Here is a 14,931-nt window from a genome sequence, read left to right on the forward strand (position 1 = left end):
CAAGGGGGACTTAAAGAATGAGAGCGATGGCGCCAAAGAGTATATACCATACAGTTGCTAAGGTGGGGCCCTGACATGGGATACTCACCACACACGGGGATATGAACACACATACAAAATGCGCCACACACTACCACGTGCTTCAACACATATACCACCCTCAGCACACATTTCACCACACATACACCAACCTCGCCACATAAATGTCGAAACACAAAAGTCGCAACTCAAAACTCGCCACGCTGTCCCAGAGCTGTTTAAAAGATGAAAAATGAGCTGTGATTGGTCGCTATCAGCAACAGTTTTCTTTGTAGACAGTTGTGGTAACAGGTTTATTATTCTTATCATTTCTATGGTGTTATCGTCCTTCTGTAAAGCTGGAAATAACACAATTTATTACCGTGCCAACACAGACCACCCTCTGACACAGACTGCAGGGGGAGCCCAGTATCACACAGGATAGGATTACATACACGGCTCAACAGACAGTATCACACAGGATAGGATTAGATACACAGCTTAGCAGTCAGTGTCACACAGGATAGGATTAAGGGCCCGTTACACATAGCGATATCGCTAGCAATATTGCTGTAACGTCACTGGTTTTGTGATGTAGCAGCGATATTGATAGCGATATCGCTACATGTGATAACACGGCTCAGCAGTCAGTATCACACAGAATAGGATTAGATACATGGCTCAGCAGACAGTATCACACAGGATAGGATTAGATACACAGCTCAGCACACAGTATCACACAGAATAGTATTAGATACACGGCTCAGCAGACAGTATCACACAGAATAGGATTAGATACACGGCTCAGCAGTCAGTATCACACAGGATAGGAATAGATACACGGCTCAGCAGACATCACAAAGGATAAGATTAGATACGCAGCTCAGCACACAGTATCACACAGAATAGTATTAGATACACGGCTCAGCAGACAGTATCACACAGAATAGGATTAGATACACGGCTCAGCAGTCAGTATCACACAGGATAGGATTAGATGCACGGTTTTTATGTGCAATATAATCACAATTTGTTAGAACAAACCACAGTTGGTTACTATACCCAGGCAACGCCGGGCTCTTCAGCTAGTATATACATATATATATATATATGTAGTTTCACTGCGCTAATGGTGCTATTTGCTTAACCCCTTCACTACCAAGGGTGGTTTGCACGTAAACTCCCGGGCCAATTTTTACAATTCTGACCACTATCCTTTTATGAGGCCATAACTCTGGAACGCTTCCATGGATCCCGGTGATTCTGACACTGTTTTCTCGTGACATATTGTACTTCATGTTAGTGGTAAAATTTCATTGGTATAACTTGCGTTTATTTGTGAAAAAAATGGAAATTTGGCGAAATCACAGAGATATGGCACACAAAAAACTTAATAAGTAGCATTTCACATATGTTTACTTTACATCAGCACAATTTTGGAACCAAAATTTATTTTTGTTAGGAAGTTATGAGGGTTAAAAGTTGACCAGCGATTTCTCATTTTTACAACACCATTTTATGTTTACGGACCACATCACATTTGAAGTCACTTTGAGGGGTCTACATGATATAAAATACCCAAAAGTGACACCATTCTAAAAACTGCACCCCTCAAGGTGCTCAAAACCACATTGAAGAAGCTTATTAATCCTTCAGGTGCTTCACAGGAATTTTTTGAATGTTTAAAAAAAATGAACATTTAACTTTTTTTCACAAAAAAATTACTTCAGGTCCAATTTTTTTATTTTACCAAGGGTAACAGGAGAATTTGTGCAATTTCTCCTGAGTATGCTGATACCTAATATGTGGGGAGGAGCCACTGTTTCGGCGCATGGCAGAGCTCAGAAGAGAAGGAGCGCCGTTTGACTTTTTCAATGCAAAATTGGCTGGAATTCAGATCGGACGCCATGTCACGTTTTGGAGAGCCCCTGATGTACCTAAACAGTGGAAACTCCCCACAAGTGACCCCATTTTGGAAACTAGACCCCCCAAGGAACTTATCTAGATATGTGGTGAGAACTTTGAACCCACAAGGGCTTCACAGAAGTTTATAACATACAGCGGTACAATTAAAAAACATATTTTTTCACAAAAATGATCTTTTCACCCCCAATTTTTATTTTCCCAAGGGTGACAGGACCCTAAAAGTTATTGTGCAATTTGTCCTGAGTATGCTGATACCCCATATGTGGGTGTAAACGACTATTTGGATGCATGGCAGAGCTCAGAAGGGAAGCAGCGCCATTTGACTTTTTTGGCTGGAATTGAGATTGGACACCATGTTGCGTTTGGAAAGCCCCTGATGTGCCAAAACAGTAGAAATCCCCCACAAATGACACCATTTTGGAAACTAGACTCCTTAAGGAACTTATCTAGATGTGTGGTGAGAACTTTGAACCCCCAAGGGCTTCACAGAAGTTTATAACGTACAGCCGTACAATTAAAAAATCATATTTTTTTCCACAAAAATGATCTTTTCACCCTCAATTTTTATTTTTCCAAGGGTAACAGGACCCCAAAAGTTATTGTGCAATTTGTCCTGAGTACGCTGATACCCCATTTGTGGGGGTAAACCACTATTTGGGCGCATGGCAGAGCTCGGAAAGGAAGCAGCGCAATTTGATTTTTATGGCTGGAATTGAGATCGGACGCCATGTCACGTTTTGAAAGCCCCTGATGTGCTAAAAAAGTGGAAACACCCCACAAATGACACCATTTTGGAAACTAGACCCCTTAAGGAACTTATTTAGATGTGTGGTGAGCACTTTGAACCCCCAAGGGCTTCACAGAAGTTTATAACGCCCGGGCATGGAAATAAAAAAATCATATTTTTTCCGCAAACATGATCTTTTAGTCCCCAATTTTGTTATTTTCCCAAGGGTAACAGGAGAAATTGGACCCCAAAAGTTGTCCAATTTGTCCTGAGTACGCTGATACCCCATATATGGAAGAAAACTACCGTATGGGCACACATCGGGGCACGGAAGGGAAGTAGTGATGGAATGCAGACTTTGATGGAATGATGTTTTTGCCCCCAATTTTTTATTTTTCTAAGGGTAACAGGAGAAATTAGACCCCAAAAGTTGTTTTACAATTTGTCCTGAGTAGGCTGATACCCCATTTGTGGGGGTAAAACACTGTTTGGGCGCATGGCAGTGCTTGGAAGGGAAGGAGCACCATTTGACTTTTTCAACGCAGAATTGGCTGGAATTGAGATCAGACACCATGTTGCATTTGGAGAGCACCTGATGTGTGCAAGCAGTGGAAACCCCCCAATTCTAACCCCAACACACCCCTAACCCTAATCTTAGCCCTAACCCTAGCCCTAACCCTAATGGGAAAATGGAAATAAATACATTTTTTTAATTTTATTGTTTTTCCCTAACTAAGGGGGTGGTAACGGGGGGTTTGATTTACTATATATGGCGGATTTTTATTTTTGGGATCTGTCACACGCTAAAAGATGCTTTTTATTGTAAAAATAGTTTTTGCATCACCACATTTTGAGAGCTATAATTTTTCCATATTTTGACCCACCGAGTCATGTGAGGTCTTATTTATTGCGGGACGAGTTGACATTTTTATTGGTACCATTTTCGGGCACGTGACATTTTTTGATCGCTTTTTATTCCGATTTTTGGGACGCAGAATGAACAAAAACCAGCATTTCAAGAATTTCTTTTGGGGGGTCCATTTATACCGTTCTACGTGCGGTAAAATTGATAAGGCGGTTTTATTCTTCGGGTCAGTACGATTACAGCGATACCTCATTTATGTCTTTTTTTATGTTTTGGCGCTTTTGTGCAATAAAAATAATTTTAAAAAAATTATTATTTTTGCATCGCTTTATTCTGCAAGCTATAACTTTTTTACTTTTTGCTGATGATGCTGTGTTGTGGCTCGTTTTTTGCAGGACAAGATGACGTTTTCAGCGGTACCATGGTTATTTACATCCGTCTCTTTGATCGCGCGTTATTGCGCTTTTTGCTCGGCGGTATGATTGTAAAGCATTATTTTTTGCTTTGTTTTTTAGTTTTTATGGGGTTCGCTAAAGGGGTTACCTATTGGGACAGTTTTATAGGGCAGGTCATTACGGACGCGACAATACTAAATATGTGTACTTTTATTGTTTTGGGTTTTTTTTTTTCCAAAAAATGAATTTATTAGGGAATTTTTTTTTTTTAATTTATACTTTGCGCTGCTGCAGGGGTCTCAGGGAAGCACGGAGGGAGCCCCCTCCCTGCTGATGCTTCCCTAAACCCCCACTACACTGCGATCGTGTTTGATCGCCGTGTGCCAGGGGTTAGCGTGTCGGGGGCGATCCGTGACCGCCCCTGACACATAGTGCCGGGTGTCAGCTGTGATAATCAGCTGACACCTGGCCGCGATTAGCGGCGTTCACCATGTGAGCGCCGCTGATCGCTATGACGTACTATCCCGTCCATGGGCATAGGGGCCCGGGTCCCATGGACGGGATGGTACGTCAGATAGCAGAAAGGGGTTAAAGTTGGATCCCATGATGTGGCCTTACAAGTGATTAATTGAGGGGTAACAATTAGTGTTGAGCGATACCATCCGATATCGTGAAATATCGGACCGGATTAGATTGGACCGATACCAAAAAAGTATCGGGTATCGCCGATTCCGATACCGGAAGCCCCATTCAAGTCAATGGGACAGAAATATCTGAATTAAAAAAAACCTTTCTTTCCTTGTAGTTTAATTCTACATGAAGAAAAACAACTAAGAATAATGTAGAATGTATTGGGGGAGGTGGAGGAGACAGTAAAGGCATAGAGGTTTAGCCCAATCAAATGGAAAAGCAGGAATAATTTTTTTTTTTTTTAAAGACGTTCGGAGTTACAAAGATATTGCCTATGTTAACCTTTTTTATATTTTGTCAGATATGTATGTTTCACTACTTCCATGCTCTTCACCTTCTTTTTTACTTCTCCCACACTTTCTCCATCATACTCAGCAGCAGCATCTTTTTCATCAACTTCTTCTTCACCTTATTCATCTTCTTCTTCACCTTCTTCCTATTATTCTTTTCTTTTATATTCTTCATATTCTTCTTATTCAACTATTCTTCTTCATATTCTACTTCTTCATCTTCTTCCTATTCTTCTTCTTCATCATATTGTTATTTGTGACAGGCATTCCTGTAGTTGTTATCTATAAAAGTTTGAAGATTACACCTTCCGTTCTGCCTGTCACAAAAGATGTACAACAGGATTTGTCCGCGTTCAGTTTGGCCTGCAGCAGCAGGCATTTTCCAGGGGCACCACGAGGAGGAACGGACTCACCCCATACACTGCTTAGTCTTCTTCTGCTTATAATTTAGATAATATCTTTTGCTCTGATTTTTGTCTTATGCTTAATGTTCTTCTGCTTTTGGTTCTTCTGATTTTTATTCTTCTGCTTCTTGGTCTTCTGTCTCTTGTTGTTCTGCATCTTGGTGGTTGTCTTCATGTTCTTTGTCCTCTTGGTCATCTTCTTCAGGGTCATCTTTTTGGTCTTCTTCGGTGTGGTCTTCAGGGTCGCCGTCTTCATTGTCGTCGTCAGGGAGATCCAGAGTGAAAACATTTCCACAAGTTTGAACTTGGAAAAGCTGCAGAAGGTACAAGAAGGCTGAGGAACTGCCGAGAACCAGCTGACGGTGCTGGAAACCGGAGGGGCAGCAGAAGGAACAAGAGCCAATGGCACAACTGTGGACCAGCTGACGGTGCTGGAACCCGGTTACTAAGCAGGAAGTACCTGTCCTAGAAAGCACTACCAAGGACCAGCAGACGTTGCGGGAACTCAGATACCGAGAAGGAGGCACCTCAACCAAAGGCACTGCCGAGAACCAGCTGACGGTGCTGGAACCCGGATGGGTAGCAGAAGGAACAAGAGCAAATGGAACTAGCGAGGACCAGCTGACGGTGCTGGAACCCGGAGGGGCAGCAGAAGGAAAAGGAGCCAATGGCACTACCGAGGACCAGCTGACGGTGCTGGAACCCGGTTACTAAGCAGGAGGTACCTGTGCTAGAAAGCACTACCAAGGACCAGCAGACGTTGCGGGAACTCGGATACCGAGAAGGAGGCACCTCAACCAAAGGCACTGCCGAGAACCAGCTGACGGTGCTGGAACCCGGATGGGTAGCAGAAGGAACAAGAGCAAATGGAACTAGCGATGACCAGCTGACAGTGCTGGAACCCGGTTACTAAGCAGGAGGTACCTGTGCTAGAAAGCACTACCAAGGACCAGCAGACGTTGCTGGAACTCGGATACCGAGAAGGAGGCACCTAGGCCAAAGGCTCTGCCTGGAACCAGCTGACGGTGCTGGAACCCGGAGGGGTAGCAGAAGCTACAAGAGTCAATGGAACTACCGAGACCCAGCTGACGGTGCTGGAACCCGGAGGGGCAGCAGAAGGAACAAGAGCCAATGGAACTACCGAGAACCAGCTGACGGTGCTGGAACCCGGAGGGGCAGCAGAAGGAACAAGAGCCAATGGCACTACCAAGACCCAGCTGATGGTGCTGGAACCCGGAGGGGCAGCAGAAGGAACAAAAGCAAATGGAACTACCGAGAACCAGCTGACGGTGCTGGAACCCGGTTACTAATCAGGAGGTACCTGTGCTAGAAAGCACTACCAAGCACAAGCAGACGTTGCTGGAACTTTGATACCGAGAAGGAGGCACCTAGGCCAAAGGCTCTGCCTGGAACCAGCTGACGGTGCTGGAACCCGGAGGGGTAGCAGAAGCTACCCCTGAAAAACAACGTTGTAAGGCCGCGAGCCGGCCACAGTTACCGAAACACACAGTCCTACAGGGAGTGCTTGTCCTATTGGCACTACGGAACCAGCCTTTATTACCAGAACCCGCAGCCCACATAGGAAGCACCTAAACTGCAGGCACCATAGACTCGGCTAACCCGACCGCAACGCGACTGGACAACGTTTTGGTGGCAAAGTGACGTTGACACTTCCCGGAAACAGCAGGCGTGCTGGAACCAGGTTGGGCAGGAGGGAGTACCCGTGCCAAAGACACTACCGAGGACCAGCTGACTGTGCTGGAACCCGGATGGGTAGCAGAAGCTGCAAGAGCCAATGGCACAACCGTGGACCAGCTGTCTGTAAGAGAATGGTCAGCTATAATATACTGAGCTGCCATGAGCAACCAGGCAGCCATTTTATGAAAGTTAGGAAAGAATATATTCAACTTTTACAATAGAAATAATACGATGTACTCTGTAAAAGCAGATGGAGGATATAAAATGAGATCATGCCCATTAACAAATTTAGTAGATGTGCATACAGGTAAATTGGATCAGCCTCAGGGCAATGAGAAAATAGAACCAACGAATATATGGTAAATATGTGTATTTATGATAGTGGTAATAATAATAATAATCTTTATTTTTATATAGCGCTAACATATTCCGCAGCGCTTTACAGTTTGCACACATTTTCATCACTGTCCCCGATGGGGGCTCACAATCTAAATTCCCTATCAGTATGTCTTTGGAAGTGTGGGAGGAAACCGGAGTACCCGGAGGAAACCCACACAAACACGGGGAGAACATACAAACTCCTTGCAGATGTTGTCCTTGGTGGGATTCGAACCCAGGACCCCAGCGCTGCAAGGCTGCAGCGCTAACCACTGAGCCACCATGCTGCCTAGTGGTAGTAGGAAACAGACTTCTGCAATTGTCAAATGTATGAATTTATCGGTTTAGTCTAAGAGCAGTAATAAGATTAATGACTGTAGATAATATTGGATTTATGTGTTTTTTAATGTGGTCTGGTGAAAAGTTAATTACTGATGTAATGTTGTGCCACTTCTTCCTTTGTCCAAAAAAGATATGATGTAACCATATACGCCCTTTTGCTATAATATATATACAGATTTCTTTGTTTGCATAATGTATAAAAAGCCTGTTACTGTTGCTCTGGGCCATTCCATCGCCATCATGCCACTGTGCCTCACCATGGCCAGGGCACAGAGCCTTATCATCGCCAGACTTCCTAGCGAATCTCTGCCCATCTGAATTCCTGTTTTTGCCCGCATATTTCAACTTCTCTGACTTTCTGTTCTGTTTTGCCGTGTATCTCCGAATAAACTTCGACCTCCGCTTTAGAAGATTGTCTGCAGTTTTGTCCGGCTCTTCCAACTCTCCAAATCAGGACTTTCTCTAGAGAAAAGGGAAAACTTGTCTCAAACTGGTGAAAACTCCAATTTCCCCCTACCCGGACAAGACAGTCAGATCTAGGATGTGTACATCAGGGTTAGTCACGTGTATTCTTTCTAACCATGGTGTTAGGAGATTGGAGAGTAATGGACCCAGCAGGTAGGAAAGTCCCGAGGATGCGGGTAGCATGCTTCTATCTACCTCTTGATATACCCATAATTGATTACACATTCTCTGGCGTCTATAGCACCCGTATTGTCATGCCGCCTCTGATGTCATAGTAACACTTAACACTGTTGGGTTAGGGAACCACAGTAGGATCAAGAAAAGAAGGTTAATAAAGTATTTATGGGGGACTGTCGAGGAGAGCCTTAAGTTCAAATACCTAATTAACCCCCATTTCCTTGTAGATTGTAAGCTTGCGAGCAGGGACCTCACTTCTAATGTCACTGTTTAAATTGTCTTAACTTGTACTGATTTTATTGTCTGTACATGTCCCCGCTTAATTGTAAAGTGCTGCAGAATATGTTGGCGCTATATAAATAAAAATTATTATTATTATAAAAATTATTATAAGTGCATTATTTCAGCTTACATGAGATTTTTCAGATGAAAGTGTGACACTAAAGATGGCTGCCATTTCCTGCTTCCCTCATACCATGTGCTCATGGAACTGGAATTTCCTGTTTGGCCAAACACCATGTGCTCCATGGATCCACCTACGATGACGCCCACTGTGATGACCTCATGGACCAACCCAGCCTGATGACCTCATGGATCTGCCCGGACTAGCTCACTGCCCAACCCACTAACCAATGGAATACATCTGAACGCTCCCATTTTAGAGTTAACCGAGCCCCCTTACAAGAGACATATAAACCTATCTTTGAATCAATAAAGCTCTCTTATTTCTCTTGCTCTCTCTCTTGGAGCTGTGACATAGATTGATCAAAGGGAGATTACATCCGACTGTGGTGTGGTTCTTTCAGTGCGCACTGATCAATACCCATTTGGCCAGGAGCAGGCAACTATTGAACATTACTTTTTGTTCAACCTAACAATATTAACACCATTTATGTAAAATTCAGCAGTTATACTAATAACAGTGCAATATGCATGGAACTGTATAGTGTGGAGGAATAAAATGATATATACATGGAATAATATATAGAAATATTGAGGCAAACTGAACATCACCTGTATGTAGCTGAGCCGATTGAGTTATGGCAGCTTCTAGTCTCCCATGGAGACTATTGCATGCCAAAAGTTTAAAAAAAGTTTCTAAAAATATAAAAAAATAAAAGTTCAAATCACCCCTCTTTTAAAAGCCCCATTCAAAATAAAACAATAATAATAAAAAAACACACATATTTGGTATCGCCTAGTTCAGAATCGCCCAATCTATCAATAAAAAAAAATAATTAACCAGATCGCTAAACGGCGTAGCGAGAAAAAAGTCAAAACGGCAGAATTACGTTTTTTGGTCGCCGCGACATTGCATTAAAATGCAATAAGGAGGGTGATCAAAACATCGTATCTACACCAAATGTCAGCTCGGCGCACAAAAAATAAGCCCTCAGCCAACCCGAGATCATGAGAGATGGAAACGGTATAGGTATCGGAAAATGGTGCAATTTTTTTTTTCTTAAACAAAGTTTGAAATTTTTTTTCACCATTTAGATAAAAAAAGAACCTAGACATGTTTGGTGTCTATGATCTCATAATGACCTGGAGAATCATAATGGCAGGTCAGTTTTAGGATTTAGTGAACGTAGCAAAAAAGCCAAACAAAAAACAAGTGTGGGATTGCACTTTTTTTTTGCAATTTCACCGCACTTGAATTTTTTTTCGCTTTCTAGTACACGACATGGTAAAACCAATGGTGTCGTTTAAAAGTACAACTCGTCCCGGAAAAAACAAGCCCTCACATGGCCATATTGACGGAAAAATAAAAAAGTTACGGCTCTGGAAAGAAGGGGAGCGAAAAATGAAAACGCAAAACCGAAAAAAGCTCCGGGGGTTAAACATTATATCTATGGTGTCATATAAAACTTGAGGAAAAATAGAAACAAACAGGCGCGTTTCAATCTATACGATTGTAATCATTGTTAGAAGGGAAAACATTTTTCCTGCCTCTGTTTGTTTTATTTTTCCTCATGTTTTAGATGATGCTATCATGGAAATAAGTTTTAAACTTTTGTAATAAACATAGACTGCTAAATGAGTGTTTGTAGATACTGGACTTGAATAGTTTTCTGAATTTCCTTTGCTGCACAGTGAGCGTCCTGTGCAATCAATACTCTCCAGGAAAGGTGAGCTGACAAATATAATATTCTTCAGACATAAATTTCCTTCTATGACAGAATCACTGATTGGGTGGATCAGGGAAATGCTGTAGATATAGTATATCTTGACTTCAGCAAAGCATTTGACAAAGTCTCTCATACAATCCTTATTGAAAAAATGACTAAGTATGGAATGGACAAGGCAACTGTTAGGTGGATTCATAGCTGGCTTAGTGATCGGACCCAAAGAGTGGTCGTAAATGGCTGCACATCCAGTTGGAAGAATGTCTCAAGTGGGGTACCACAGGGCTCTGTCCTGGGCCCTGTATTGTTCAACATCTTTATCAACGATTTAGATGAAGGAATTGAGGGTAAACTGATTAAATTTGCTGATGACACAAATCTAGGAGGGATAGCTAATACTAGAGAAGAGAGAGAGAGGATTCAAAAAGATATAAATAAACTGGAGAAGTGGGCAGCAACTAACAGAATGGTTTTTAACAGGGAAAAATGCAAAGTACTACATCTGGGCAATAAAAAAAGCATATACAGAATGGGAGGAATAGGGCTAAATTGTTACCACCCACCTTTCGTGTCTACCTCTTTCCTCATAGACTGTAAGCTTGCGAGCAGGGCCCTCTTTCCTCTTGGTATTTGTTATAATCTACTGTATGTGATTATTGTTATGCTGTAATGTCTATTGTCTGTACAAATCCCCTCTGAAATGTAAAGTGCTGCGGAATATGTCGGCGCTATAAAAATAAAATTTATTATTATTATTATTATTAAGTGACAGCACATGTGAAAAAGACTTGGGTATACTAATAGATCACAGACTGAATATGAGTCAACAGTGTGATGCAGCAGCAAAAAAGGCAAATGCAATTCTAGGATGTATTAACAGAAGCATACAGTCTAGATCACGTGAAGTCATTATTTCCCTCTACTCCTCTTTGGTCAGACCTCATCTGGAATATTGTGTCCAGTTTTGGGCACCACATTTTAAAAAAGACATCAACAAACTGGAGCAAGTTCAGAAAAGAGCTACCAGAATGGTGACCGGTCTGCAAACCCTGTCTTATGAGGAACGGTTGCAGGATTTGGGAATGTTTAGCTTGCAGAAAAGACGGAGAGGAGACTTAATAGCTGTCTACAAATATCTCAAGGGCTGTCACATTGTAGAAGGATCATCTTCTACATCTTCATTTGCACAAAGAAAGACTAGAAGCAATGGGATGAAACTGAATGGGAGGAGACACAGATTAGATATTAGAAAAAACTTTTTGACAGAGTGATCAATGAGTGGAACAGGCTGCCACGAGAAGGTGGTAAGTTCTCCTTCAATAGAAGTCTTCAAACAGAGGCTGGACAGACATCTGACTGGGATGATTTAGCGAATCCTGCTTTGAGCAGGGGGTTGGACCAGATGAACCAGGAGGTCCCTTCCATTCTATTCTTTACATTTTTAAGAAGCCCCAAACCTTAATATGCGCCCGCTTATGTGTGAGGTCAGTAAGAAGTTCAGCAATCTGAGAAAACCCCTAATGAATGACCTATAATAGATGGTGAATCATACAAAACGTTGCAACGCTTTCAGGTCACTAGGCTGGAAACAATCTATTATGGCTTCACCTTCCCAGGATCCATCTTACAAAGTGGGTGTCCTTAGAATAGTCATGCCGATAAAACAAACCCCAAGAATGAAATTTCCTGAACAGAAACATATTAGCAAACAGATAATTCTCCTCAGCCTCTGAAATGCTACACGGACATGTTCCTGGTGAGAATCCAAATCAGGAGAGAAAATGACAGGTCATCAATGTGAATCACGAGAAATCTCCCAATGTAATCAGAGAAAATATTCAGAAAGTTGGGAGATCCTGTTGTTGCATTGGAGACTCCGAATGGCCGGACGAGATTTCCAAATAATCCTCAGATGGTAAAAACGCTGTTTTCCACTGATCACCCTTCATGAAGCAAATCAAATTGTAAGATCCCCTAAGGGCAAAAAAAAACAATTTCCTCCAAAGGCTGATTATAGTCACGGCTCCACTCGGTACACATTGTACACAAGCGGTTCCGCTCCGTACAACTCGTACACACGCGGCTCCGCTCCGTACACCTCGTACACATGTGGCTCCACTCCGTACACCTCATACACACATGGCTCCGCTCCGTACACTTCGTACACACGCGGCTCCGCTCCGTACACCTCGTACACATGTGGCTCCACTCCGTACACCTCATACACACATGGCTCCGCTCCGTACAACTCGTACACACGCGGCTCCGCTCCGTACACCTCGTACACATGTGGCTCCACTCCGTACACCTCATACACACATGGCTCCGCTCCGTACACCTCGTACACACACGACTCCGCTCCGTACACCTCGTACACACACGACTCCGCTCCGTACACCTCGTACACACAGCTCCACTCCGTACACCTCGTACACACACGGCTCCGCTCTGTACACCTCGTACACACACGACTCCGCTCCGTACACCTCGTACACACACGGCTCCACTCCGTACACCTCGTACACATACGGCTCCGCTCCGCACGCCTCATACACACACGGCTCCGCTCCGCACGCCTCATATACACACGGCTCCGCTCTGTACACCTCGTACACACACGGCTCCACTCCGTACAACTCGTACACACGCAGCTCCGCTCCATACACCTCGTACACACGCGGCTCTGCTCCGTACACCTCGTACACATGTGGCTCCGCTCTGTACACCTCATACACACATGGCTCCGCTCTGTACACCTCGTACACACACAGCTCCACTCCGTACAACTCGTACACACGCGGCTCCGCTCCGCACACCTCATACACACACGGCTCCGCTCCGTACACCTCGTACACATGTGGCTCCACTCCGTACACCTCGTACACACACGGCTCCGCTCCGTACACCTCGTACACACATGGCTCCGCTCCGTACACCTCGTACACACACGACCCCGCTCCATACACCTCGTACACACACGGCTTCGCTCCGTACACCTCGTACACACACGACTCCGCTCCGTACACCTTGTACACATACAGCTCCACTCCGCAGACCTCATACACATACGGCTCCGCTCCGCACGCCTCATACACACACGGCTCCGCTCCGTACACCTCGTACACACACAGCTCCACTCCGTACACCTCGTACACACACGGCTTCGCTCCGTACACCTCGTACACACACGGCTTCGCTCCGTACACCTCGTACACACACGACTCCGCTCCGTACACCTTGTAGACATACAGCTCCACTCCGCAGACCTCGTACACATACGGCTCCGCTCCGCACGCCTCATACACACACGGCTCCGCTCCGTACACCTCGTACACACACGGCTCCGCTCCGTACACCTCGTACACATGTGGCTCCACTCCGTACACCTCGTACACACACGGCTCCGCTCCGTACACCTCGTACACACATGGCTCCGCTCCGTACACCTCGTACACACACGACTCCGCTCCGTACACCTCGTACACACACGACTCCGCTCCGTACACCTCGTACACACACGGCTCCGCTCCGTACACCTCGTACACACACGGCTTCGCTCCGTACACCTCGTACACACACGACTCCGCTCCGTACACCTTGTACACACACAGCTCCACTCCGCAGACCTCGAACACATACGGCTCCGCTACGCACGCCTCATACACACACGGCTCCGCTCCGTACACCTTGTACACACACGGCTCCGCTCCGTACACCTCGTACACACACGGCTCCGTACACCTCGCACACACATGGCTCTGGTACATCCACCCTGTAAACCCCTCCTGACCCCAGACAGAAACTTCCCCTCATCCAGCACCATGACAACCAGCACAGCAGAGTCCTGCATACACTGAGGCCCCTGATCATGTGACCCCTGACTCCTCCCCTCCTGTGACCTCATCACAGGTCCTGTGCACAGAGCAGCCATATATGTGGAGTGCGGCTCTGCGGGTGGAGGTCGGTGCCGGAGGCTCCATTATTCTCTATGTGGAGTGCGGCTCTGCGGGTGGAGGTCGGTGCTGGAGGCTCCATTATTCTCTATGTGGAGTGTGGCTCTGCGGGTGGAGGTCGGTGCTGGAGGCTCCATTATTCTCTATGTGGAGTGCGGCTCTGCGGGTGGAGGTCGGTGCTGGAGGCTCCATTATTCTCTATGTGGAGTGCGGCTCTGCGGGTGGAGGTCGGTGCTGGAGGCTCCATTATTCTCTATGTGGAGTGCGGCTCTGCGGGTGGAGGTCGGTGCTGGAGGCTCCATTATTCTCTATGTGGAGTGTGGCTCTGTGGGTGGAGGTCGGTGCTGGAGGCTCCATTATTCTCTATGTGGAGTGCGGCTCTGCGGGTGGAGGTCGGTGCTGGAGGCCCCATTATTCTCTATGTGGAGTGCGGCTCTGCGGGTGGAGGTCGGTGCTGGAGGCTCCATTATTCTCTAT

General features: G+C 45.0%; 1 protein-coding gene across 1 annotated transcript in view; it reads right to left on the minus strand.

The window, feature by feature from the left end:
* The window catches only part of LOC141047277 (uncharacterized), a 1,035,999-nt gene that overhangs the window by 930,446 nt on the left and 90,622 nt on the right, over positions 1–14,931 (minus strand). The gene's annotated exons all lie outside the window — the stretch shown is intronic.

This window comes from Dendrobates tinctorius, unplaced genomic scaffold, assembly GCF_039654945.1.
Source record: "Dendrobates tinctorius isolate UK_male_01 unplaced genomic scaffold, ASM3965494v1 ptg000126l, whole genome shotgun sequence".
Lineage (NCBI taxonomy): Eukaryota > Metazoa > Chordata > Amphibia > Anura > Dendrobatidae > Dendrobates > Dendrobates tinctorius.